The sequence below is a fragment of the Cnephaeus nilssonii genome (assembly GCF_951640355.1).
Source record: "Cnephaeus nilssonii genome assembly, chromosome: 19".
Taxonomy (NCBI): domain Eukaryota; kingdom Metazoa; phylum Chordata; class Mammalia; order Chiroptera; family Vespertilionidae; genus Cnephaeus; species Cnephaeus nilssonii.
Genome location: NC_137090.1, coordinates 49,696,087 through 49,717,866, shown reverse-complemented (window position 1 = coordinate 49,717,866; position 21,780 = coordinate 49,696,087). Strand labels below are relative to the sequence as shown.

Genomic DNA, 21,780 nt, shown 5'->3' with positions numbered 1-21,780 from the left:
GACACTCCAGGCCCGCAAGCCTGGCTCTGCCCCTGAGGGCGCTCGGTAGACCATGGCAAGGTTGTAAGTGAGCTGGGAGCCCAGAGGGCCCTGAGCAGAGGAGGGATGAGGGGTTCGGGTGGGGATCAGCCTGGGACACAGGTGGAAGAGAGAGCTGAGCCAGGTGAGCAGTGTCCCTGTGGCCAGGACGCGGTCAGGGCTGTGGATCCGAGTCCAGAACATTCCAGAGGTAGCCAACGAGATTTGCTGGCAAATCAGATGCAGGGAAGGAGAAAAAGGTGGTCTCCTGTGCTCAGCAGATGGCAGGAGGGTTGTGTGGAGCAGGAGAAGACAGGGTGGAATGGTCTGGGGGAGACCGGGAGCTTGTTTTCAGATGGGGTGATGTTGGAGCATGGGCCTGGAGTTCAGGGCGTAGCTGGTGTTTAGAGCCTCTAGATTGAGACCACCCGGGAGTTAGTGAAGGCGCAGAAAGGCCAGGGTGGGCCCAGGGGCGCCCTGAGGTCAGAGAGGAGGACCCCTCACTGAAACCTCTGGAAAACTGGGCGGAGTGAGGGGCAGTGTGGTGCACACCTTCCATCCCGGGACAGCCTACTGTGTGCACTGCCCAGGCCCCCTGTCCCTCCAGCCGGCTCCGCACAGCGCTCCCCTCTGCAGCAAGGCTGACCTCGCACTTGTTGATGGTTGCCTGTCCTACAGGTCCCCTCCGCGTCCGCTTCCCCGTCACCGCCGCAGTCCCAGCGCCCTGTCCAGTGCCTAGCACACAGTAGGAACTCGGGAAATAGTTGGGGAATGCGTTTTGCAGAAGCGGAAAGTGAGGCTCAGAGAGGGAAGGCAGGATAGGGATTTGGGCAAGATCTGTGGTCCCAAGGCCCAGACCCCTCTGAAGCCTTCCCGGGCCTCCACGGGTCACCTCGCCTGGATCCTCGGACCGACGGGTGGAGACTGCCTGGCGACCTGGGCGTCTACGCAAGAGGGCGCTGCGGACGCGCGAATGGCGGGCCGGGCGGGGCCGGGCGGGGCCGGGCGGGGCCGGGGTGGGGCGGGTGATGGTGGGGGGGGCGGGTGGTGGGGGCGGGGCGGGTGGTGGGGGCGGGGCGGGTGGTGGGGGCGGGGCGGGTGGTGGGGGCGGGGCGGGCGGGCCGAACCCGGAAGGGAGAGGGAATAGGGTCGCCCTGGGGGGAGGGAGGACCGGCCAGCGGGAGGCTGCGGGAACCCTTGAAGACCTTTATTTAGCAGCTGGGGAGGGAAGCAGGGAGAAGGCAGGCTGCCCAGAAGGCGTCTTCACTGTCTCCTGAAAAACCGGGGAGGGGAGTTCGGGAAGGGCAGGGGTCTGGTGGAGGGAGCGGCAAAGGCCCCAGCAGCTCTCCAGGACTGCTCAAGTACAACTTGCCCTGGACTCAGCCTGCCCCTCCGGAGGCCTCAGTCGTGCCACCTGTAGAATGGGCTTTAGGGGAAGGTATGAAGCCCATTCCAGGTCCTTGTCTAAGGTCAACAGGAAGGATTGGCCCCCCTCCCAGCAAACTGTCCCTCCTACTTCCTGCTGCAAGATATTCCAGGGACAATGTCAATAATAATAATAATAATAATGGCTCTTTGTTTTCTTTAGTTTTGCCATATTCCAGGACCCTTCCTAAGTGATTAATTTATTAGATCAATTAATCCCTAAACAGTACCATGATGAGCAACTGCTGATCCCCTTTTGCAGATGAGGAAACTGAGACCCAGAGAGGGAGGTGACTCCAAGCCAAACAGCTGGGAATGAGCAGTCTGGTCTCTCAGGTCAGGTGAGTGCCCAGCCCCATGCCAGGAAAAAAGAGACCCCAAACCTCAGCCCTGCTCTGAGCACAGACACGCTTGTGCTCCAGACGTCTCCCCAGAGGCAGCGTGAGCTGGAGGGTTCAGAGAGGACCCCTTCAGCCTGGGGCCGCTGAGCCCCGGAGCGCAGCCGGGTGTGGGCAGTCAGCCTTGGGGCAGGGATGGTGCCCAGCTGCCTGGGTGCTGGCCCCAGAGTGGCAGCTGTGGGTTAAAATTCCAACTGTACCACTCCAGGCTGCGAGTCCAGGCGAGTCGCGCAGCTACTCTGCGCCTTGGCTCCCCCTTCAGGAGGCTGGGTAATGCAGCACCTGCCTTCGGGAGTTGTGAGGATTCCACAAAGCAGCGCAGGCACACCGGCTGCTGCTGTGCCATGGCCCTCCCTGGCTCCCCATCTCTCCTACTTCTCCAATGGCCTCCTCACGTTCAGCACAGTGGGCAGTAAGCCCCGCCTCCAAGCCTCAGTGGCATCATGAACCAAAGCTTTGGAATCTCCCACGGGTCCTCTGGGGTTGGTATGGTAAGTCCCACTCCATGAAGGAGGGAATGGAGGCTCCACAGCCAGAAAAAGGGATGAAGAAGGCATCTGGATTGACAGGAGGTGATCTCCGAGTTAGACTGTTAGAAATTGTAAATGGAAGGGGGAAAGCCAAGTGCAGAACAATGTGTAGTCTATTCTCACATATGAGTTGAAAAGGGGGTGGGGAGAGAGAGAACATACAGGTAGATTTGCCTATATGTGCACAAAATAACTCTAAAATCATAAACAAGTGAGTGATTGGAGAGGGGCCTGGATGCTGGGGGTCTGCAGCTGAAGGGTCCTTTTTGCTGCGTGTCTATAGGCAGTCATGTCCTACATAAAGGGGCAGCCTACTCTGGATCAACGATGTCGCTGTGAAGTGCAGGCCCGGAACTGTCAGAGCTCTCACTTCCCAAAGAGAAATGGAAATGAGGTTGGATGAGAGAGGAGGTCAGGGGTGACTGTGGAGAGCATGGCCTGGGGCGAGGGTGGCTGGGGGTGGGGGGTGAAGGGAGAAGCTGTGGCAGACACCACTGGCTGCCTGACCTATCGATCGCCATTCCTGTGCCCTCTCCCCGGCCGCCTTCCACTTTGGAGGCGGGAAAAGAGAAAGGACTCCCTTTCCCAGGCCCCTTGCGGTTAGGAGCCGTCCTGTAACAGTTCTGGGCAACTAGGTCTCAGGAGTCCGGGAGGGGGTGGCTCTGGGAAAACATTTCTCTTCACGATGAAAGGGGCAAAAGCCTTCAGTTACCCCTAAACCTAAGCTGTCTTAAACGTAAACGCAGGCGCAATGCCAGGAGCAGTACAGCCATTTGCAAACGACAGGGAAAAGCCCAGAGTCGCAGAGACACCAGCCCTGGCATCTTTGGCGGGTGAACAGTGCCGGCCACAGCTGGCCTCCGGGCTCCGTGTGACGGGAGAAATAAGCTCCTGCTGTCTGAGCCCCGGGGTCTGTTTCCTGGTTTTTGTAGTCAGCACGCCCCTCCCTGTGCAGAGACGGTGTTTGACAGAATCCAGGGGAAGCGGGGAAGAAGCTGAGCAGGAGCTGGTGGGGGGAGGGTCTGGGGGAGAGACTTGTTTGAAGTGGGGAGGTCTGAGGTGTGTCTGCTGTAATAACCACATTTCCTGAGCACACACTATGTGCCTGTGCACAGCCGTGTACACAGAGGGACTTGTGGCCCACCCCAGCCCTCTGAGCCAGCTGCGCGGTGCCCCCACTTCACGGGGGGACCTGGCCTTCACAGAGAAGCAACGCAACTTGCCCAAAGGCCCTACAGCGACAAGGCAGTGCAGGCAGGATCTGAACTCGGGCAGACTGAGTCCAGCCCAAGATGGACCTGACTCCTCAGTCAGTGGTAAGTGTGTTAATAGATGCGCATGCCTGTCCCTCCTGGGGCGGAAGGTCTCTCTGTCAGGAGACAGGGTCCTGCCCTTCCTCGCGCCCCCCGCCCCCCCATCGTGTGGGCCAGAGGGCAGCACTGCCGGTGGTGGCTGAGTGTGTGGCGGGATGGGTTGGCATCTGCTGGCCCAGAGCCGGGGCGGTAGGCTTTGCTCTCTGTTCCTGGGGACAGTGAGGCGACCACCTCCCTTTTGGGCTCCATCTCCATGTCCATCCGTCCACGGGGATGGAAGGGTTTGTGGGTGACGCAGCCCCGCTGGGCGGGGACCAGGAGGGAGCAGCCTGGGCCTGGCAGTCACTGACGTGTCTGCTCCCTTGAGGTGGGCATTGAAGGGCAGCGCCGCCCGCCCGCCCGTCCAGGGGGTTCACGTGTAGGACCATCACAGAGCCCAGAGGGTGCTGGGGACCCAGGAGCCCAGGAGAGGCGCGTGGCGGGCGGGGGCGGGGTGCAGCTCCCTCCCAGGCCCGTCCTATTTCCGGCTCCCGGGCGGCCCCAGGCACGTCTGGACCAGCCTCAGGGAAAACCGGATCCCGCCCCATGCCCCACTGGTCCTCCTGGCCCAGGTCCCCCCTCCTCCCCCCTCACCTCCGGCCCAGCTGCTCACCGGATCTCCTCCACCACCACAGGCCGAGGGCAGTGCCCGCTCTCCTGGGTGGTGCCCTCAAGTCTCCCCCGCCATCTCGAACCTTCCAGATGTCTGTGCCACCTCCTTCCTTTTCTCCAAGGCTACTCCCTTTCTGGGAAAGACCAGCTGAGGGGCAGGGCTGGGGTCTGGTAACGGGGCTGCTACACCCAGGAGGCCAGGCTGTTGTGAGGTGGGGAAAGATGGGGGAAGTCTGGGAACGCAGAATGGGAATCAGGGAAGCCACGTGGGAAGGCTGCCTGGCGAAGGGGACGGTAGGTGTGGACGGCGAGAGCAGGGCGTTACCGAGGACCAGTGTTCCAGATAGGAAGTCATTTAGTCAGCATACGTGTGCGGAGCACCTGCTTGGTGCGTCCCTGTCTAGGCCCTGGGTTTGGGCGAGAGGCAACATAAGTGTGTGCTCTGGTGCGTTTTGCAGCCGGGGAGGCAGAGGAGAAGGCAGAAGACATCACCTCCCGCACTGGACTCAGCTCCTGAGGAAGAGTATCATGCGGGGCGGAGCGGAGGGCCCGTGCTGGTCGGAGGGAGGCGGTCAGCAGAGCTTCCTCCCCGTGAGAGGCTGAGAGCTGGGGTTGCCTAAGCCAAGAGCGAGGCGGGGCCGTGCCCTGGAAGCCCCGTGCCGCTGAGGGCTGGTGGGAACGGGCAGTGAGGGGACGTGCCCAAGGGCACACGGGGTGGAGCTCGGCTGCTGCCCATCCCATCCCCCAGGGCGCGGCCCGGGGCAGGTGCTGATGGCGACAGCCAGCGGGTGGTAGGAGGGGCTGCGGGGAGAGGCAGCAGCGGAAGGAAGTCGCTGTGGGATGGTGAAGGCTGTGGTGGCCGCGATGCGGTTCCGGGCCCTGTGATACTGGCTGGGCACTGTGCCCACCGCCTGCGGCTGCAGCCAGCGCCCTCTGTGGGCGTGTTCTCGTTCCCAGAGCTGGGGCTCTTCTCAGGCCCCAGAGACTGCGAAAGCACCTCCCTGCCGCAGCGATGGCCCCCTCAGGCCCGAAAGGTGACAAGCAAACACCTGGCACTGAGTCCTTGTTCTCGCTGGCTTCGGGGGCAGCCTTTCCAGGCAGGCTCTCCACTATCCAGCCCGCGGGCATCACTGCCAGCGCTGGGTCAAACCCCCAGTCTAACACCCGACTGGTGAGCCGCGTGTCGCTGCGCCTGCCTGTGCCGCAGTCCCCTCGCCGTGGAACCTGGACGTGCTGGCTCCTCACTGGCTCGGTGTGAAGGTTAAAGAAGATCACACAGGCTGGTGCTCAGGCGGTGCCAGGTGGGTGTCGTGTCTTCCCTGGGCACCTCCTACACCCGATGACCCTGCACAGAGGAGTCAGCCCACGGCCGGGCCGCTCCCTACCGGGGCTGACCAGGTGGCTTCCCCCGGGATGTCTTGTCTCCCGTTCTTCACTCCACACACATTACACTACACTCTGTGGCCATGTTACAGAAAACCGGAGAAGAACCAAGCAACACTTAAGAGAGATGGAGTTACATTTATTACGCGCGGGTCCAGAGGAAAAGGTCTCTCAAATTCTGGGCCCCAACATGGAGGAACTTTCCCTATTTATATGTTTTTACCTTCTTTGTCTCCCAAATATGGGGTGTTTCTGGCCCCCTTTGCAAGTTCCTAAAGAGCCCCTATGAGCTGGGGCCTTGAGACCTCAACCAAAAGCTGGGCCTGGTGCCAGCACTGATAATTTCGTCTGGGGAAGGTTTAATGGCCTCTCTGAAGTGGGAGTAGTCTTATTTTCCTTATTATTTAAGCAAGCAAGCATTTACAGAAGCCAAATAGCAGGGTTAAAATTTCAAACAGCAGTTTTTATATGACTAGAGGCCCGGTGCACGAAATTTGTGCATTGGGGGGGGTTGTCCCTCAGCCCAGCCTGCACCCTCTCCAATCTGGGACCCCTCGAGGGATGTCCGACTGCCCGTTTAGACCCAATCCTGGTGGGATCGGGCCTAAACAGGCAGTCGGACATCCCTCTCACAATCCAGGACTGCTGGCTCCCAACTGCTCGCCTGCCTGCCTTCCTGATTGCCCCTAACCGCTTCTGCCTGCCAGCCTGATCACCCCCTAACCACTGCCAGCCTGATTGATGTCTAACTGCTCCCCTGCCAACCTGTTTGCCCTCAACTTCCCTCCTCTGCCAGCCTGGTCACCCCTAACTGCCCTCCCCTGCAGGGTTGATCACCCCCAACTGCCCTCCCTTGCAGGCCTGGTTCCTCTCAACTGCCCTCCCCTGCTTTCCTGATCACCCACAACTGCCCTCCCTTGCAGGCCTGGTCCCTCCTAACTGCCCTCCTCTACTGGCCATCTTGTGATGGCCATCTTGTGTCCACATGGGGGCAGGATCTTTGACCACATGGGGGCAGCCATCTTGTGTGTTGGAGTGATGGCCAATCTGCATATTACTCTTTTATTAGATAGGATAGAGGCCTGGTGCATGGGTGGGGGCCAGCTGGTTTGCCCTGAAGGGTGTCCTGGATCAGGGTGGGGGTTCCCTTGGGGCATGGGGCAGCCTGGGCGAGGGTCCTGTGGTGGTTTTCAGGCCAGCCATGCCCCCCGGCGACCCAAGCGGAGGCCCTGGTATCTAGAATTTATTTATCTTCTACAATTGAAACTTTGTAGCCTGGAGCGGAGCCAAGCCTCCTGCTCGATCCGTGGCGGCAGCCATTTCTGTTGGGATTTATTTATCTTCTATAATTGAAACTTTGTAGCCTGGAGTGAAGGCCTGTGCTGGCCAGGGCTGCAGAAGCTTGGCTTCCTCCATTGCCAGGGAAACCCAAGCACTGCTGCTCTCTGCGGCTGCAGCCATCTTGGTTGGGGTTAATTTGCATACTCGCTCTGATAGGCTGGTGGGCGTGGCTGGTGGGTGTAGCTGGTGGGTATAGCGAGTGATAGTTAATTTGCATATTACTCTTTTATTAGATAGGATGGATGCTTCAGCCAGGGCCTTTCAGGCCTAGGAGACACGTCTAAGGGCCAGTCCCAGCCCTCTGTCAAAAAGCTGCCGGACACGGGTGGCAGAATCTTACCTGTCACCACCCAGGGGGTAGGTGGTAGGATGCTGAGCAGCCAGAGAAGGCCTTAAACACGGCCGTGGCCTTCAGAGAGGCTTCCGAGAGCTCCACCCCATGTGCCCTTGGGCACGTCCCCTCACTGCCCATTCCCTCCGGCCCTCAGCGGCACGGGGCTTCCAGGGCACGGCCCCGCCTCGCTCTTGGCTTAGGCAACCCCAGCTCTTGGCCTCTCACAGGGAAGGAAGCTGTACTGACCGCCTCCCTCCGACCAGCACGGGGCCCTCCGCTCCGCCCCGCATGATACTCTTCCTCAGGAGCTGAGTCCAGTGCGGGAGGTGATGTCTTCTGCCTTCTCCACTGCCTCCCCGGCTGCAAAACGCACCAGAGCACACACTTATGTTGCCTCTCGCCCAAACCCAGGGCCTAGACAGGGACGCACCAAGCAGGTGCTCCGCACACGTTTGCTGACTAAATGACTTCCTATCTGGAACACTGGTCCTGCAAGCCTTTTAGCATTCAGCCGGGCCGCCTGCTGGGCGGGGCCTGAGGGTGGAGAGGGCACTCGGGCCACAGGAGCAGCACACGGGACAGGGACGCTCAGTGGAGAGCATGCGCAGGCCGCTCATGGCGCCCAGGTGATTGGCGGGGCTGCGGGGCAGGATGGTGGGGAGCAGTGCCAGCAGCTGAGCCAGGGAGGGCAGGGCATTTCCCCGGGAGCTCGGTGGTCACAAGGAAGCAGTGAGACGAGATGGGGCAGGAGGGGTGGGCAGGGCGCGGGGCTGGCTGGGCAGGTTTCTGTTGGCTGACTCGCACCTCCCGCCTTTGTTTGAGTGTGTGGGCGGCTTGAAGCCAGCAGCCAGATAAAAGCAATGGAGGTGCAATTTTGTTCTCATCTTTCTTCTCTGTGCCTCTCAGATCTAAGTACATTTACAAAATGTATGACAATATTTGTTTCATGTCCTCAACTTGTATTTCCTTTGGGTTAAAGAAAGAGAAAAGTAAGAGAAGGAGAGAGGAATGGAGGGGAGGGAGAAATAAGGAAGAGGAGATGGAGGCCAAAAAGAAAGAGAGAGAGAGAGAGAGAGAGAGAGAGAGAGAGAGAGAGAGAGATTGGGGGAAATGTTCTTTTTGCCTTTTTCTGGACTAAGTGGCCTCAGCCTTCCCATTTTCTCACCCCTTGGAGTCACTGGCCCTCTGTCCCTTTGGAGCCCCCAGGTCTGGGCCTCTCACTGCTGTACCTGTGTCAGCCTCCCTGGCCTGGCCCCGCGTCCATCCTGTCAGCGCGTCTCCAGCAGCACCCATGGCTCAGGACACCGGGGCTAAAGGGATGCGTAGAGGCGAGTGGGAGGAGAAGGCGGCAGGGAGAACCGGTCTGAATGTGTGTTCCCAGGTCTCTGGAGAGACTGGTAGGTCCTGATACTCCATTCCATCACCCTTGGCCTGGGCTCTTCCAGAGCCAGGCTGGCCCTCCTGGATTCTTCCCACCCTGAGTGACGAGCGTCGGCTCTGCGCTGGGCCCGGAGGCGTGCTTCCGCCCCTCCTCTCGGGACCATGAAGTGGTCCTCCCGGTCTCGTTTCCCAGGCGAAGAAGCGCGCGGCACACAGAAGAGCAGGGACGAGACTGAGGCCACCAGCTGAGAAGTGACCAAGTCTGGATTCAAACCCAGGCCTCCAGGTCCCCAGGACCTGTATTTCCAGTCACTGGTAGGGTCCCCGGAAGGGACCAGGTTATGGGCGTGGCTTCTCAAAGGGAAGAGCATCCAAATGGAAAGGCTGGAGAATTCAAGCACTTATCCCAACATATTAGGAATCCTATTTCTCTCCCCCGTCCAAAAAGCCCTGGATTCTCTTAAGGGCAGCAATTTTCAACCTGTGTGCCGCAAGAATTTTTAAAACATGAAATACCTCACTGTTTAGTCAGGGCACTGGCCTCTATTCCCTTAGATAGTCAAATAAAAAAGAGACACTAGCCAACATAGCCATCTGGTGTGAATGAATCAAAATTATACCTATTTTTTTTGGTCAGATCAGCAAAAAATGTAATGTACTTTTTGGTATGCTGCAGGATTTTAGGAATTAGTGTATGTGTGTCATGAGATGGAAAAGGTTCATCTGGGAGCTGAGCAGCCACCCGGGCTGGCCCCGCGGCCTGTGTGAGAGCACGTGGGCAAGCCAGCCTCACGAGCTCGCGGGTGCTCCTGCCCCGGATCGGGGGGTGGGTCCCAGAGCCTGGCACGCTTCTCACGGCCCACGCGGCTCAGGCACTCCTTGCTGCACAACACTTTCACATCTCATGTAACCTGGGCCTCCTATCGCCATGTGAGTAGACCAGGCAGGAGTTATCACCGCCCTGTTCACTTCACAGCAGAGAAAACAGGCTCAGGAAGGTAGAGTGGTGTGTCCGAGGCCACGGAGCTGCCAAGGGCGACCTTGCACCCTGGTCTTGATCATCGCGAACCTGTGGTTTTGCACACAGCACTAACTTATCAGCGTCCTTGCAGTCTTCTTAGCCCCTCAGGCTGCTCTGTAATTCTCCAGCTGCAGGCTCTCTGCTCAGGCCCACCCGTCTTTTTGCTTCTGGGGAGTAGGGAGAGGGATCAGGACTCTGGAGACAGAGGGGAAAGTGAAGAGCAGATCAACAGGGCAGCCAAGCACCTCCCCCATAGCCCTCACACAGTATTTGGGTTAAGAAATACACATGGCCCTAGTCGGGTGGCTTAGTTGGTGGGAGCATCGTTCCATACACCAAAGAGTTGTGGGTTCCATTCCCAGTCAGGGCACATACCTAGGTTGTGGGTTCAATCCCCAGTTGGGGGTGTATGGGAGGCAATTGATCAATGTTTCTCTTTCACATAGATCTCTCTCTCTCTCAAAATCAATTAAAAAATAAACATATCCTCCAGGGAGGTTTAAAATCTCTCTATATAAAAGCCTAAGTGACCGAATGACCGGTTGACCAGTTGCTATGATGTGCCCTGACCACCAGAGGGCAGACACTCAATGCAGGAGCTGCGCCCTGGTGGTCAGTGCACTTCCACAGCCAACCTCCCGCGGTCCCTCCCCCCGGCCGGTCAGGCCCCGATTGCCATGATCCCGGCCAGGCTGAGGGACCCCACCCATGCATGAATTCGTGCACCGGGCCACTAGTATACAAATAAATAAAAAAGAAACATACATGACAGGTTGGAAAACGTAGGTCCTCAAAAAGGTGAAATTGCTTCATGAGTGGAGGGGCTGGGGTTTGAATTCTGGCTTTCTGAGTCCCAATTTTATGCCCTTGGCCTTGGAGGGACCACACACCTAGAGAGTTGACTGCCATCTCAGTCTTGATTTGGACTTTTTGCCCAGGATGGCCAGCTGATGCTGACAGAAACGTGTGATGCAGGCCAGGAGTGACCAGGGACAGAGCATGGTCCCCAGTGTGGTGACAAGTCTTCTGTTTCTGCCTTTGGTATCAAAGGCAGCAGCGCTTTTAGAATACAAATAGAAAGAGGCTCACGATTACGCATGAAATATAGCGGGGAGGGCACTGGATGATAAAACTAACATGTAAGAATGACTTCAACAAATATTTATTCAGAGCTGAGTCGATATCAAGCAGTAATAGAGAAGCACTCAGAATGGGGAGAGTGTCACCACGGCCAGGAGTCTGTTACATTCCTTTATTAATGGAGGCACAGGGGTGAGGGGGTGGGGAGAGACAGCTGTTTAGGAATCATTGCATGATTTAAAACAGGGATGCAGCCCTAGCCAGTTTGGCTCAGTGGATAGAGCATTGGCCCTTGGACTGAAGGGTCTTGGGTTGGATTCTAGTCAAGGGCACGTACTTCAGTTTCAGGATCAATCCCTGGCCCCAGGCAGGGCATGTGAGGGAGGCAACCAATTCATGTGTCTCTCTCACATCAATGTTTCTCTCTCTGTCTCTCCCTCTCCTTTCCACTCTCTAAAAATCAATGGAAAAACTCCCTCGGGTGAGGATTAACAACAACAACAAAAACAGGATGGAGAAGGTATCAGGTAGGGTTCTTTGGTTGAGAGCAACAGAAATGGATTCTGGTTAACAAAAGAAAAAATGGAAGGAAATTTAAATTTAATGCTAAGAAATGGAATAGCTCAGAGAATCAAAGTTGGGGCTTGACAAGCCCGCCACCATGCCAGGCAGCTCCAGGGCCTCAGAAGCAAGAATTGATGGGCAAGCTTGTGAGGCAGCACTGCTGCGAGGTGGTCCCCAGGGGACAGATGCTGAGCAGTTGATCCAAGGCGGACCCCTCCGTGGGTAGGAGGTCGGCTGATAGCAGCCAAATCTCCAGAGATGTCACCTGCAACCAGCAGGCGGGATCCGGTAGAGCAGTAAAGTAATTTTGCTGAAGTAAACTTCAAATCCTATCTTTGAGTCTGAGAACCCAATATAGGTTGGGGATACCTGGCCTTGCAGTAACCTATGGGCAAAGCTCTGCAGTTGCTCTTTGAGAGCCTCTATAATGAGCCTGGAGATAAATTTGCACATGTGTGCAAAGACATTGTATGTAGCAGAATGCAGGGGGTACTGCCCGCCATTCACTGGGGACACGGTAAATACACCAAACCATTACAGACGAGGCGGTTCTTTTCATGTGGACGGGGAAGACTCTCCAAGAAACACACTGTTAGGTGAAAAGCAGGAGTTACTATTTGTGTAGAACAGGGTGGAGGGGTAGATCCATGTAAGTCTGCAGGTACGTAGAGCATCCACATTACACTGTAACAGGGGTTGTCTCTAAGGAGGGGGATTGCAGGAGGGACACTTGTTTTCCATCCTATGTCCTGATGTACTGGTTGAACTTTTTCTGTGCATGTATTAAAAAAAAACACCAAACAAAAAACTTTTACATTGGAGTGATTTCAGATTTAGAGAAAAGTTTCAAATATAGCGCAGAGAGTTTTCTTCTGTCCCCTGTACCCTAATTACCATACATTACCATTGTCCCTTTGTCAAAACTCAGAAATTAACATTGGTACAGTACTTTTAACTAAGCCATAGAATTATTCAGATTATTTCACCTGGGTTTTGATTTTGTTTTTTTGGGGGGTGGGGTTGGGGTTGTGTGTGTGGTGTTTGTGGGTTTTTTGTTTGTGTGCTTTTACCAATCTCCCTTTTCTGTAGTAAGGTCTCATCCAGGATGCCACATTGAATTGAATTGTCTTCTTAGTCTCCTATAGTTGGTGGCAGTTTCTTTTTTCTTTTTTTTTTAAATATATTTTATTGATTTTTTACAGAGAGGAAGAGAGAGGGATAGAGAGTTAGAAACATCGATGAGAGAGAAACATCGATCAGTTGCCTCCTGCACACCCCCTACACCCCCTACTGGGGATGTGCCCGCAACCAAGGTACATGCCCTTGACTGGAATCGAACCTGAGATCCTTGAGTCCCCAGGCCGATGCTCTATCCACTGAGCCAAACCGGTTTCGGCTGGTGGCAGTTTCTTAATCCTTCTTATGTTTCGTGACATTGACAGTTTTGAATCATACTGGTCAGGTATTTGTAAAATGTGTGCGTGTATTTTTTAGAATTATTTTAAAAGATATTTACTAAATTAAAAAATAAAGGAGAGAAAGAAACAGAGAAAAAAAATGTGGAAAGAAAAAGAAAGAATGCAAGAGAGACTGAATATGAATAAATGAAAAAAAAGAAGAGAAAAAGGAAATAAAGACTTTTGAGGTTTCTCTCAAAAGAGAAGTTTACTTGAGGCGACAGTGGATGTGTCCTTCCAAAAAGCTAGGATGAGGCCAGCCTGACCCAACAGCCCTGGTCCCCTTGTCTCCAGGCTGATCTGGACTGGGGGTGTTCAGAATTGTCTCTGTGGGGTGACAAAGCGGTTCCTGGCAGCTCCAGGCTTCCATGGTCCTTGGCAGCTGCAATCACAGAAACAGAGAGGGCCTCTTCCCTGCTGGTTTTATCTAAAATCCTGGGGAAAGATTTCATTGGCTTGGCTTGAGTCACATGCCCACCCCTGAACCAATCACTATCACCATGGAGATATGCATTCTCATTGGCCAGCCAGGGATATGCCCGCCCCTGGACTGCCAAGGAGGAGGGCTGATCTCTAGGGCACCTTCTAGCTATTCTCTCCTGACTCACCTCCTGACTCTCTCTTCCATGCCTCCTGCAGCTCAGCTGAGCTGCACCCCTAGTCTGTGATTTCCCACCTCCTGCTCTTTGCTCAGCCTGTCCCGCTCCCCCACTTTCTGCAAAGCAAATAATTAGCCATCCTTACAAAGGCTCAGCACACATGCTACTCTTCTGGGCAGACTTCTTTGTGCTATTGGTTTGAGTGGTCATGCTTCAACTCTAACCTAAGCTGAAAGCTTTATGAAGGTGGAGTGTGTTCAACTTGTCTGTAAATTTTTTGAAGAAGCAAGCATGGAACCTGTCTGAGGCCGTAGAGGTGCTACGGCCTCTCCTGGCCATGCTGCAGTCTCTGACAGAAAAGTAGTGTGCACATTACTGAGGAAAGGAGCTCGAGGGAGGGCACAGGGGAGTGCTCAGAGGGAGGTACCAGTCCCTGGCGCCATGGACTTGAGTGAAGAGCTGAGCCCTGCCACTCACCAGCTGGGCCGCCAGCTGCAGCACTCTCTGTGCCTCACTGCACGTGCCTGCAAAATGGTGACGAGCAGTGTGCCTGTCTCACAGGGTGCTGCTGGCTGTTTCCTGACACGATGCGTGTGAGATGTTCAGTCCATGTAGATTTAAGAAAACATGTTTTACAACGGCCTTTCTTTTTTTTTTAAATTTATTTTTTTACAGAGAGGAAGAGAGAGGGATAGAGAGTCAGAAACATCGATGAGAGAGAGACATTGATCAGCTGCCTCCTGCACAACCCCCACCGGGGATGTGCCCGCAACCAACGTACGTGCCCTTGACCGGAATCGAACCTGGGACCTTTCAGTCCGCAGGCCGACACTCTATCCACTGAGCCAAACCGGCCTCGGCCAACGGCCTTTCTTGCTTGGAAGCTTCATTGCTATAGAGGAAAGGCATGAAGATCTGAGTTCTTCCCATCAGAGCACACCTGGTCAATAAAGAACAGACATGTTGAGTTGTAAGAGTAGAAACTATATACTAAGTGGATGCTATGGGTTTTTTTTTTGGGGGGGGGTATTTTTTTTAAAAATATATTTTATTGATTTTTTACAGAGAGGAAGGGAGAGAGACAGAGAGCTAGAAACATCGATGAGAGAGAAACATCGATCAGCTGCCTCCTGCACACCCCCTACTGGGATTGTGCCCGCAACCAAGGTACATGCCCTTGACCGGAATCGAACTTGGGACCTTTCAGTCCGCAGGCTGACGCCCTATCCACTGAGCCAAACCAGCCTCGGCAGGGTTATTTTTAATAATACATTTTTATTGACTTCAAAGAGGGAGAGGGAGAGGGAGATAGAAGCATCGATGAGGAGAGAGAATCATTGATCGGCTGCCTCCTGCACACCCCCCACACTGGGATTCAAGCCCGCAAGCTGGGCATGTGCCCTGACCTGGAATTGAGCCGTGACCTCCTGGTTCATAGGTCGATGTTTAACCCCTGAGCCCAGGCTGCTATGTTTTTATAGTTACTAGTACACATAATGCCCTAGGGCCGTGGTCGGCAAACTGCGGCTCGCGAGCCACATGCGGCTCTTTGGTCCCTTGAGTGTGGCTCTTCCACAAAATACCACGGCCTGGGCGAGTCTATTTTGAAGAAGTGGCGTTAGAAGAAGTTTAAGTTTAAAAAATTTGGCTCTCAAAAGAAATTTCAATCGTTGTACTGTTGATATTTGGCCCTGTTGACGAATGAGTTTGCCGACCACTGGGCTAGGGGAAAAGGCTGAGGCAGGTTGTTGAAACTTGTTTCTGAGGTGTGATGAGAGTTTGGGATAAAGGGCATTATTTAAATCCCAAGCAGAATTAACAATTTGTTGATTGATTTAGTAAATACTGTAAGTGTAAAGACTGGAGCTGCCAAAAATTAAATGAAAACTCTTTGGAAATGGGGTTGATGATTGTTACTCTCAGGAATCTGGGTACCAAGTGATGAAACCCAAGTCAACTGGCTGAGGGAGAAAAGGGGCTCTGAGAGGTGGGCGCTCGGCCTCTCAGCACGTGTTCTCCTCCTGCCCACCGCCAGGGCTGAGCCCCGGCTGGCCCAAGCCCATCACCCTGATTCCTCACATCCGACTCCCCAGTTGGCTCAGGGAGGAGCAGGAGATCTGAGTTCTTCCCATCGGAGCACACCTGAGACTTTAGTTTGTGGCTGGGAAAGAGGCACTATTGGTTCTGGGTGGTGTGGCTACAGAAGTGAAGACTGATGTGCTGCAGCCAGGCCACAGCCAGGCCAGACACCAGCCACGGAGGACGGCGTGCCTACGAGGCGTGCGCGCCATGGGGCCTCGGGCATCTGCCCTTGAATTCCCAGCACTGGAGCTGTTCTTTAAATGAGCCATTCTATTCCGATTCTGATGAGCATTTCAGCCAGTTTGAGTTGGGTTTTCTATCAAAATAGTTTCAACTGGTGTATTGGCTGCGCGCTAAAAAGCCCCGGGTGAGCGCTCCCGGCACGGCTGGCTCAGGTGGCAGCAGGAACCTGTCTTCCCTCACCTCTGCCCCTCTGCCCCTCTGTCCTCTGTCCCTCTGTCCCTCTGTCCCTCTGCCCCTCTGCCGCTCTGTCCCTCTGCCCCTCTGTCCTCTGCCCCTCTGTCCCTCTGTCCTCTGCCCCTCTGCCCTCTGCCCCTCTGCCCCTCTGTCCTCTGCCCCTCTGTCCTCTGTCCCTCTGCCCCTCTGTCCTCTGCCCCTCTGCCCCTCTGTCCCTCTGCCCCTCTGCCCCCTCTGCCCCTCTGTCCTCTGCCCCTCTGCCCTCTGCCCCCTCTGCCCCTCTGTCCTCTGCCCCTCTGCCCTCTGCCCCTCTGTCCCTCTGTCCCTCTGCCCCTCTGCCCCCTCTGCCCCTCTGTCCTCTGCCCCTCTGCCCTCTGCCCCTCTGCCCCTCTGTCCTCTGCCCCTCTGCCCTCTGCCCTCTGTCCTCTGCCCCTCTGCCCCTCTGCCCCTCTGTCCTCTGCCCCTCTGCCCCTCTGCCCCTCTGTCCCTCTGTCCCTCTGCCCCTCTGCCCCCTCTGCCCCTCTGTCCTCTGCCCCTCTGCCCTCTGCCCCTCTGCCCCTCTGTCCTCTGCCCCTCTGCCCTCTGCCCCTCTGCCCCTCTGTCCTCTGCCCCTCTGCCCCTCTGTCCTCTGCCCCTCTGCCCCTCTGCCCCTCTGTCCTCTGCCCCTCTGCCCCTCTGCCCCTCTGCCCCTCTGTCCCTCTGCCCCTCTGTCCTCTGCCCCTCTGCCCCTCTGCCCCTCTGTCCTCTGCCCCTCTGCCCCTCTGTCCCTCTGTCCTCTGTCCTCTGCCCCTCTGTCCCTCTGTCCCTCTGCCCCTCTGCCCCCTCTGCCCCTCTGTCCTCTGCCCCTCTGCCCTCTGCCCCTCTGCCCCTCTGTCCTCTGCCCCTCTGCCCTCTGCCCCTCTGTCCTCTGCCCCTCTGCCCCTCTGCCCCTCTGCCCCTCTGTCCTCTGCCCCTCTGCCCCTCTGTCCCTCTGCCCCTCTGTCCTCTGCCCCTCTGCCCCTCTGCCCCTCTGTCCTCTGCCCCTCTGCCCCTCTGCCCCTCTGTCCTCTGCCCCTCTGCCCCTCTGCCCCTCTGTCCTCTGCCCCTCTGTCCTCTGCCCCTCTGTCCTCTGCCCCTCTGCCCCTCTGCCCCTCTGTCCTCTGCCCCTCTGTCCCTCTGTCCTCTGTCCTCTGCCCCTCTGCCCCTCTGCCCCTCTGTCCCTCTGTCCTCTGCCCTCTGTCCTCTGCCCCTCTGTCCTCTGCCCCTCTGTCCCTCTGTCCTCTGTCCTCTGCCCCTCTGTCCTCTGCCCCTCTGTCCTCTGCCCCTCTGTCCTCTGCCCCTCTGTCCCTCTGTCCTCTGTCCTCTGCCCCTCTGCCCCTCTGCCCCCTCTGCCCCTCTGCCCCTCTGCCCCTCTGCCTCTCTGCCCCTCTGCCCCTCTGCCCCTCTGCCCCTCTGTCCTCTGTCCTCTGCCCCTCTGTCCCTCTGTCCTCTGCCCTCTGTCCTCTGCCCCTCTGCCCCTCTGTCCTCTGCCCCTCTGCCCCTCTGCCCCTCTGCCCCTCTGTCCTCTGCCCCTCTGCCCATCTGCCCCTCTGCCCCTCTGTCCTCTGCCCCTCTGTCCTCTGCCCCTCTGCCCCTCTGTCCTCTGCCCCTCTGTCCCTCTGCCCCTCTGTCCTCTGCCCCTCTGCCTCTCTGCCCCTCTGCCCCTCTGCCCCTCTGTCCCTCTGTCCTCTGTCCCTCTGTCCTCTGTCCTCTGCCCCTCTGCCCCTCTGCCCCTCTGTCCCTCTGTCCTCTGCCCTCTGTCCCTCTGTCCTCTGCCCCTCTGCCCCTCTGCCCCTCTGTCCCTCTTCCCCTCTGCCCCTCTGTCCCTCTGCCCCTCTGCCTCTCTGCCCCTCTGCCCCTCTGCCCCTCTGTCCCTCTGTCCTCTGCCCCTCTGCCCCTCTGCGTGGGCTTCATCTCAGCCTCGCTCTCCCGGGTGCAGTTGCTCCAGGCTTAAATCGCATTAGTCAGCAAGCTGTCAGATAGAGAAGTGTAACGTTTTCAATGGTTTCTACAGTTTCCATAGAAATCCTTGTTTTGAGGTTCACTGGCCTATCTTGTGCCCATTCCTGAACCAATCACTGTGACCAGGAGAGATGCTCTGATGGGCTCAGCCTCGGTTATACACCAACCCCTGGGCGGGCGGGGAGGGGATCTCCAAATTCTTCTCAAGAGTTTGGCTTTGCCCTGCCTAGCCCATTTGCCTCCGTGGACAGAAAGTCGGCCTGCGGACTGAGGGTCCGGGTTCGATTCCGGTCAAGGGCACATATCTCAGTTGCAGGCTGGATCCGGGTCTGGTCGGGCATTGCAGGAGGCAAACAATCGATGTGTCTCTCTCACATGGATATTTCTTTCTGTCTCTCCACTTCCCTCCCACTCTCTCTAAAAAAAATCAATAGAAAAATATCTTCGGGTGAGGATTTACAGAGAGAGAGAGAGAGAGAGAGAGAGAGAGAGAGAGAGAGAGAGAGAGAGAGAGAGTGTTTGGCTTTGAAATCAGACAGGCTTTCCATTATTGCCAGTTTTTAGCTTTGTGATCGTGGGCAAGTAGTTGAATGTCTCTGAACATTATTTGTAAGTTAAAGACATTGATGGTCTGAAACTCAGGGTTGTGATGTGTAGAGGGCCGCCTGGGAGGCACCTGGGCATTTCCTGAATTATCATCAGCTGAACTCAGGGCTTAGGCCGAATCACGCCCTGGGAACATGCTTCCCCAATGAGGCTGGACATGTTAATCAGTTCTGACTTCATAGCAGCCCAGGTTCAGCAGGGGCGAGACTAGATATGTAAATCCAATAATGCTAGGGCCTAGTTAAGAATGCAAATAAGCTCCTTTGATCCTAAGTTTTGGTGTTACTTCCTGGATTTCTGGGAGATAAAATAAACCTGCTGGGTGGCTCAGCGTCGTCGTCATGCTGCCTCTCCATGAGAGAGGAAAGATGGCGTCCCACCCAGCCCCAGCTTCATGAATCTATTTCTGCGTCTTGTTTTCTTTATTTCTATCATTTCTCAATCCCTGGCCGCCTCCACTTAGAACCGGTTCGTTCATCTCTCTTTCCGCGCGGGACGCGGAAAAGGGAGATCCCCGCCATGTCTGGCCCCCGCCGCATCAGGCCCCTGCAGTGATGAAGAGGAAATGAGATAACCTAGGCCCGTGGTCGGCAAACTGCGGCTCGTGAGCCACATGCGGCTCTCTGGCCCCTTGAGTGTGGCTCTTCCACAAAATACCATGGCCTGGGCGAGTCTATTTTGAAGAAGTGGCGTTAGAAGAAGTTTAAGTTTAAAAAATTGGGCTCTCAAAAGAAATTTCAGTCGTTGTACTGTTGATATTTGGCTCTGTTGACTAATGAGTTTGCCGACCACTGGCCTAGGCAAACCATTTACACAGTGCTCACTACTTTGTTGTTATTGTTAGTATTACTATTATTTCCTATCTCTAGTGCCTCCGCTTCCAGAAAGTCTGAGCTGACCACTCCCTTCCCACAAACCAGAAGAAACTTCTGTGTTGAGCTCTCACAACCTTCCTCTTACGGTTTCCTGTGTAATTTCAGAGCTTCCGTTTCTGCTCCTGTTCATGACTCTTCAGCTCTTTAGACTCCCAGCACCTACAGGGCCGCACAGCTGCATCCTGGTATCTTAATACGAAGCACTGCTAGCACCTATCTAGGGCTTTACAGTTCCCAAAGCATTCCTGTCTCTGTGTTTTCATTCTGAACTGCCGTGCAGTCCTACAGGGTGTGAGGGTTTATTATTCCCACTTCCAAGATGGAGAAACTGAGGTCTGGAAGGAGTAGTGATATGGCCAAAGTCAGGCAACAAATCAGTGGACTAGACATTAGGCATTTTGGGATTTCCAGCACAGTGAACAGTGCTGGCCTAGAACCTCACACAGCCCCACAAGGTGAGCATTCTTATTGCCCACATTTTATAGACCAAGAAATTGAGGCTTGGGGGGATGCTGGGTCTTGTCACCCAGGCTGATTTTGCTGGATTTTAAAAAAATACGTTTTTATTGATTTCAGAGGGAGGAAGGAAGAGGGAGAGAGAGATAGAAACGTCGATGAGAGAGAAACATCGATTGGCTGCCTTCTCCATGCCCCTTTCTGGGAATAGAGCCCGCAACCCAGGCATGTGCCCTGATCAGGAATCGAACCGGTGACCTCTTGGTTCATGGGTTGATGCTCAACCAGTTGGATATGGTTTTGACTGTAGGGTTCACCCCTGGGACCCCCTTCTGCACCTTTATTCAGTGATTCTTCTCACTCTGCACATCCTCTCTCCCTGCCAGCAATTCTCCCCTATTGACTCCTCCTTCCCCAACTCGAGAGCTATCCCTGGCCCGCACAGCCACGCCTCTGCTTCTGAAGCATAGCACTCAAGCCAGCCCCCGTCACCCTGCCTCAGAAGGCATCTGGGACCACCCTCCGTGTGCTAGGAAGGGCAGGTGAGTGTCTGCTCTGGCTCTGTGCCCTGGGACGGCCGTGGGCTTGCTTATCCCGTACCCTCCTCTGCACGGCTGCTTGCATGCTGTGGACTGAGCAGAAGCGGGGTTTGAATCCCAGCACTTGCAGTGTGCTGCCTCTGGTTTTTCACCGGTAAGATGAGAATAGAGCTGCTGACCTCCCGGGCTCCTCATGAGAATGCACTGAGAGAGGGAAGGGGGAGATGGCGATGTGCTTCAAAGCTAGTGCAGGGGCAGACGTGATTGGTCCTTCAGCCTCTGGAGACCCTCCCTCAGCCCCGCCCGGCTCAGTCTCAGGCCCTGCACCTCACTTTCTGGGCTGTAGTTAGCTCATCGTTGCTTTGCCGGCGTCCAGCTCTCTTCCCAAAGCTTGCAGCTGTCTCACCTCGGTGACTCCACAGACCTGCTGGCGTGGTGGGGGAAGGAATGGGTTCTGCATGCAGCGGGGTGACAAGACCCAGCATCCCCCCAAGCCGCAAGTTGTTGGTCTGTAAAGTGTGGGCAATAAGAATGCCCACCTTGTGGGGCTGTGTGAGGTTCTAGGCCAGCACTGTTCTCTGTGGCAGCCTCTAGCGGCGTGTGGCTATTTAAATGTATTACTTAAAGTTATATAAGGTCTTAAAACTTCAGATCCTTGGTCACTAGCCACGTTCCAGTGCTCACATGTGGCAGCATCTCTAGAGAACATGTCCGTCATTGCAGGGCGTTCAGCCGGCAGTGCTGGTTTAGACAACCCATGTAAAGCCCTCAAGCCTGCACCGGGCTCCCAGTACGTGTTGGCATAATCCCCCTGAAGTTGCAAACTTTTTGAGGCCAGGAGCCATGATTTCATGTAAAGCTCTGCTCTCCTGGGAGGCCTGGGAAGGCTCAGCAAAGAGTTGTGGCTTACAAGGAGTGTTGGACTGGTTGAGGGCCTTCTCTGAAGCATAGCCTGGTTCCTGCCACAAGGCAGGCATAGAAAGCTTAATTCACCCTCACAGTGGAGCAGGGACACAGCGGTGGGAGGGACATGGAGTCCTGTGAGGGCAGCCAACTGTTGGGAGGAGTTCCCAGCATCTAGAACCAGTGTGGGACTTTACAAAGGAAGAGTGGCACTGTGGTTTTGCAAACGTGTTGGTTTCCCTCTCTCTTCTCCCTCCCCTCTCCTGGCTTCCCCTCTCTCCTCCCTCTTATAGTTTTGCCGGAGAAGGGAAGTCCAGTCCAGATCCCAGCTTGTGAGAACGGAAGCGATGCCTTGGCCATCTGGCTCCTTCATAGGAGGAGTATGCAGCTCAGAGAAGTGCAGCGACCTGCCTAGCCCCCTAGTGAGT

The 21,780-nt window shown here is 55.7% G+C and overlaps 1 protein-coding gene across 1 annotated transcript in view; it reads left to right on the top strand.

Annotated features, from left to right (window-relative positions):
• Positions 1-1,205: 1,205 nt before the first annotated feature.
• The window catches only part of EPN2 (epsin 2), a 105,555-nt gene continuing 84,980 nt past the window's right edge, over positions 1,206-21,780 (top strand). The window contains exons 1-2 of the mRNA XM_079798134.1: positions 1,206-1,456; positions 1,706-1,784. The gene's annotated coding sequence lies outside the window, so the exon portion shown is untranslated. The remainder of the gene's footprint in view (positions 1,457-1,705; positions 1,785-21,780) is intronic.